Source organism: Arachis duranensis, chromosome 1 (genome assembly GCF_000817695.3).
Source record: "Arachis duranensis cultivar V14167 chromosome 1, aradu.V14167.gnm2.J7QH, whole genome shotgun sequence".
Taxonomy (NCBI): Eukaryota; Viridiplantae; Streptophyta; class Magnoliopsida; order Fabales; family Fabaceae; genus Arachis; species Arachis duranensis.
The window spans coordinates 104,919,513-104,925,485 of record NC_029772.3 but is presented as its reverse complement, the minus strand read 5'-3'; the positions used below and the strand labels follow the sequence as shown (position 1 = coordinate 104,925,485).

The following is a 5,973-nucleotide window of genomic DNA, read 5'->3' as shown; positions in this document are numbered from 1 at the left end:
TTATTATTCTTATTATATTATTATTATTTGCATGAATGTATTATTATTTAAAAAAATTATTATCTATTAATTATGTAACATCCTCACTATCAGAAATCAGAATGTCACGCTTTCAATTGCGCCGCTCTGATAGCAAGAAATATTACGATGACTTCATATACTTAATAATAAAATAGGAGCCTTTGACCCGAAATCTTATCGCTATTTTCTTTTTAATAAAAACGAAAATACTTTTAATTGAAAATAAACAAACTTATACATATATGCAAAATTTCTTACTCAAGCAACTTACAAGTATCATATACATACATGTTATTACAGTCACGACTCATATCCCTCTTACAAAAAAATATAATAATAAAAGTGAGGAAAAGTGTATAATATATGTATACAAACAAAAACAACATAATTAGAAACTTAACAAAAATTCTGTAAGCTTCCTCGTCTGTCCTAAAAAGATAAAACTGTAGGGAGTTGAGAACCTAACCACATGGTCTCACCTCCGAGTTTTAGAATTGTCATAAGAAGATATTTAAAGAGAAATCTATTTTCTAACTCAGTGATTATTGATGTCTTATGAATCTTTTAAAAACCGACGGTTTAATCACTCAAAAATTCAAAGTCTTTGTAAAAGAAATCAGTTAAGTATCCAGAAATCCAAAACTCACTTTTCTTATAAAAGAATCTTAAAAGTTTCCTAATAGTATGAATGACCAACCTGTTCCAAATTAAATATAGGTTCATTAAACCTATGATGAACCAGTTTGATATTTCATACTTTACTAAACCTCAGTCAGAAACCAATCACGCAATCAACCAACATTATCATCAATTCAGCACCAAAATCCAATCTCAAAAATACCACACCAGAACAAACACAGACAAAACAAACAAGGAAAACACATGTATAGGTAACAATTACAGCAAGTAGCTCAGATAGCAATTAGAGACAGTTAAGTAGCTAGGCAAACCAAAACAAATATAAACCCAAATAAAGCATGCAAATGCATATGTTGCATGTCTATCCTACGACTAATGAGCTCATTTGTCAGTTATATAGCTAACTCGACATGTCCGGTAGCTAACCCGGGCATCGTCCTCTTGAAAACTGGTGAGCGGTACAGTACCACGATCCTCACCAGGTGGACAGTAAACCACCTCAATCCCTACCATCTGTGGGCGGTATTTTGAATTTTTAAATTATATTATTAAATATTTTTTATTTACATAATAAAAAAATAAGTCCAGCAATATCTAGTAAACAACAGATCTATAACTTTATTTTTTTAATTTTATACTAAAAATTTTTTTCTAGTTGAAAAAAATAAAAAATTCAAAAATATACAAAAAAATTAAAAAATTAGAATTTTTAAAATAATTTATTCTTAATATGTGAACAAGTGCAGTAAAAAAAGTCTCTGAGTGTAGCATTATCCGGTGAATAAAAAAATAAAAAATATTTTTAAAAAAATTAAAAATTTTCAAAAACTAAATTTTTTATTTTTGAATTTTTAAATTATATTATTAAATATTTTTTATTTAAATAATAAAAAATAAAGAACATCCATATCTAGTAAACAACAGTACCACGATCCTCACCAGGTAGACAGTAAACCACCTCAATCCCTACCATCTGTGGGCGGTAAATAACATCGATCCTCACAGACGTTTTCAATTGGAAAATAACACACACATGGGCGGTAAATAACCACGACAATAATTTCATATCAAATCTGGTGAGTGGTAAATAACCACGATCCCCACAAAATAATTTTCTTTAAAACACGGTGGGTGATAAATAACCACGATCCCCATAAACATTTTAAATTTCAAATGCTTTCTATTTATTAAACATGTTTCATCTCGCTTCAACAATCATAATCAAGTTACTCAAGATATAATACTTTCTGTAATAAATCAAACTCAAGCACAATTCATTATCTTATTAACTAATTCAAAATCAACTAATAATTCTTAAGTCCACAATTCTCTAAATAACATTTCAAACTAAGCCTAAGATTTTATAGAAATTTTGGCAACATTTCCTCTAAAATTCGAACTATACCACCTTTATGGTTCCTATAAAAACCAAATTTTTCAACCATTTTTCAACTATTTTTCAAACATAAAATCCTTTCTAATTTTTAAACCAATTTTAATAACAGATCAGGTTTGATGTCAAACCATTTCAAAACCAATTTATTTCTCTAATTCAATTCATTTTCAATAAATCAAACTCATTTACAAATCTCAATCATTTTCTAAAATTCAAACAGTTCTAATATCAAATTATTTTCAAATCTAACTAGCTCCAATATTAAATCATTTATAAAATCAAATTAATTCAAAATCAAACTGCTTCCAAAATCAATTCACTTTCATTATCAAATTAACTCCAAAACTAAGAAAAATCATTTTTCACAATAATCAACTAAATAACTTTACAAACCAATTTTTTATCAATAACCGCACACCAATCAAGTAATTAGTAATTCAATCCAGCAAATAACAACATCCACAAGACAAACAGAATCATAGAAATATATTTTTCACATCAATATCTATTTATAACAACTCTGTAATATAAAATAAATTTTAAGAAAAATCCCCTACCTCAATTGCGACTCAATTACGTGATAAAATTTTGTTTTTCTCTCGGCCCGCAACGCAGCAGCCACAATCTCTGCTCCAAACCATTTTCGCGTCAACCACAACAACTCTAATCGCAACATACAATAACCAAAACTCAATCATATAATAAATAACGTTGCAAAACCTCAGATAAGATAACAGAACAGCGACAAAAGGACTTTTCATAACGAAAAGGCTTACCGTAACTAAGAAGAAACCAAACCAAGTAGCAGCAGCTTCAATCGCGACCCGCAATAACCAGAACTTGACTCGTAACAAAGGATTAAAGACTGATCCAAACTGCAGAACCTCCGTCGGTGGTTCCATCGGCCACAACAACTTCTCCGGCGGCCATACACGACGGGCGACAACCACTGCAGCAGCTGCTGGGATGGTGGCGGCAGCTTCTGACGGCGATAGGAGCTCCGGCGGCGTCGCGGGTGGCTTTCCCTCTCACTCCCGTCATGTCATCTCTCTCTGTCTCTCCTCGGGCTTCTCCGGCAACAGCGGCTCCAGCGACGGCGACGACCGTGGCTAGGAGCAGCTCCTTCAGTGGCGAGGAACAAGGACCCAATGACGACGGCGATTGGCAACTTCTTCTCCCCCTTCTAAGCCCCTCAACGGCAACGCGATGAATTTGACAGTGATGGAATCCTCGGTGGCGGCAGGAGCTTCTAATGGCGACGGCGTCTGGTTCATGAATGGCAGCGATGACAGAGCATGAACGGCGATGGCTTCTTCCTCCCGCTCACGCTCCTCCTCTCCGCCTCGGACTTGATGATGGTGACATGCGGAGGCAACTCCCTCTCTCGTACGGTTTGCTCAACGGCATTCCCTTCTCTCCTCTTCTTCAGCGTTGGCGGCTTGGCAGTGGTGGCGGCGAGGCAGCAAGCTCAGCCGGCGACTTCCTCCCCTCTCTTTTCCTCCGCTGGTGTTCTCTCTTTCTCCCTTTTCCTTTCTTTCTTTCTGTTCCACTAAATCTGGCTGCAGGTGTGGGTTTGTGAATGACGGCGATAAGGAGGGCAAATGTGAGGGTTTAGGGCTGGGATGAGTGGCGGTGAGAGTTAGGGTAAAATTAGGCTTATGCTTGGTTAGAGTTAGGGTTGGATTTGGGGATTTCAGATAAAATTAGAGTTTGATAATTTTAATAAAATTAGGGTATATTGTATTAATTTAAAATCTAATTTAATCCTTTAAAATTACTTTGAAAATATTATTTACTATATCATATTACTAATTGGCTTTCAATCCAGTACTCTAATTTAAAATACACAATAATATAATTAATTTTTTTTATTAATAAGATTTAAAATATTAAATTTCAAAATCTCAATTATCTAAAATTTTTAATAAAATAATTTCTGAAAATAAAGTCTTTAATGAATAAATAAATTAAAATAGACTCATAATAAGAATTTTAAAAAATTATGAGTCTTACAAATTAAATTATTCTCAAATTATGCATAATTAAAATTATTTATTTTAGTATATATTTTTAAAGTGACAATTAATTAGTCTAATTTTTTCATTAGACACAATTAATTAGCGTACAAGTCCATACGTTTAATAATGATTTATAAAGATTACCATAATTCAATCATAACTTTTCAATGTTCTGAAAATCGGTTTGAACCGGCCGGTCGGACCGGTCGAACTGTGAACCAAACTGAAAAACGAATCGGTCAATCATCAAAACTACAAAGTTACAAAATCGGAATTGAACCGACAAACCGGTCAGTAACCGATCGGTCGAACCGAACCGTGATCCGACCGGTTTTTAAGTAAGCAACAAAACGCTGCCGTTTTTGAGTTTTTTTCTCTCCGAAGTCTGAATCCCTAAATCACAAAAATTTCCAAGGCTGAGACTGAGATCCCTAATTGCCTTCACTGCTCTCTCTACTTCAGTGGCTCCCATTGTTGATGATTCTTCTTCGAGCAAGCTTGCTTTACTGAAGTCACTGGCGTCACCGCGTCACACGGGTCGAGGGCTCGCCGTCGAGACACCGCCGTCGCGCCACCTAGAGCCGTCGAAAATTGAGAAGTGAGAATGCCTCACTCTCACACGGGTCGAGCCACCGTTGTCGAGCCACCGCAGCAACCGTGGATAACTGAGAAGGTGCCTTCGCTGTCTCCTACCGCTTCACTCTCACTCTCCCTCTCCCTATTGCATTACTTGCATGTTCTGCCTTAAAGGTGCCTTCACTGTCTCAGTGTCTCCCACTCTCCTTGTTTTATTTTTCTTTGAACTGTATAGTGTGATTTGTTGATTACTCAAATTGATTGGAGGTATTTTAGTTTGAATTGAAACTGAGCTGTGATTCAAGATGATGAACACCGAAACTGTGAACTTTGAAATTCTGTCTCCCTTTAAAATTTCTGTATGCAACTTTGTTTCTGGCATCATCATTGTACTTTGTGTTCATGTAGCAATTTGAGTATGGGCTATAGCTTATGTTAAAAATGTGGCTCATTCCCATTTATGTGTTGACCGAGCTCTAGCTTCAGAGGGGAAAGTTTCAAAAAAAGCTGCAGGAGAGGTACCTTTGAAACATTCTCTCATTATATTTTTTGGTATATAAATATTTATTTAATTATGTAAATGAAGATTAAACATGGACATCTTAGAAGGCGGTGATGATGATCCTGCTCTATTGTAGATGGGTTGTTAGTTATTCATAGGTGTACATTCTTTAGAAACCACGGTTGCTAACATGATGATGAGTTGATGATACATTTAAGGGTAGAATTTCTTCTTTTGGGTGAATAACAGGATCTAAAAAATATATGTTTCAGCAAATCCTAATCAAATACTTAAGCTAAAATAAGAAAGATATACAACAAAAAACCTTATTCCACTTGATAGGGTTGATGATTGATGACAAATTTGGATCATTTTGATACTGTTATGTTATATTTGATTGGTTGTTTTTTTTTTTTACTTTTGAATTTGTATTTGAATGAGATTATAACATTCTGGTTTATGTAGTACTTTTAATTTGAATGATATTTTAAAGTTTAGATTAGACTATAATTATATTTTCATGTGTTTATTTATATTTTATTTATTATTTTATTATAAAACGGTTTTTTCGATTCAACCACGGTCGAATCGATTGAACCTCTAAACCAATAAACCAGTAGTTAGAGCGATTCAATGACCGATTCGGTTTTCAGAACCTTGGTTTAAACACAAACATACAGAACTAAAATATAATTAGATACAAAAGAGAAGCGGTGATATTATTTAGTTAATAAGTTAATTTTGTTATTTATTATTTTAAATGTATCGTAAATATATTTAAAATACTACATTAAATTTTCATAACACATAAAATAATATAA

General features: G+C 33.8%; 1 long non-coding RNA gene across 1 annotated transcript in view; it reads left to right on the top strand.

The window, feature by feature from the left end:
- The first annotated feature begins 4,164 nt into the window (after window positions 1-4,164).
- Window positions 4,165-5,973, top strand: part of LOC127741176 (uncharacterized) — a 5,517-nt gene continuing 3,708 nt past the window's right edge. Inside the window, exon 1 of the long non-coding RNA XR_008002166.1 lies at window positions 4,165-5,168. This is a non-coding gene — a long non-coding RNA (uncharacterized LOC127741176). The remainder of the gene's footprint in view (window positions 5,169-5,973) is intronic.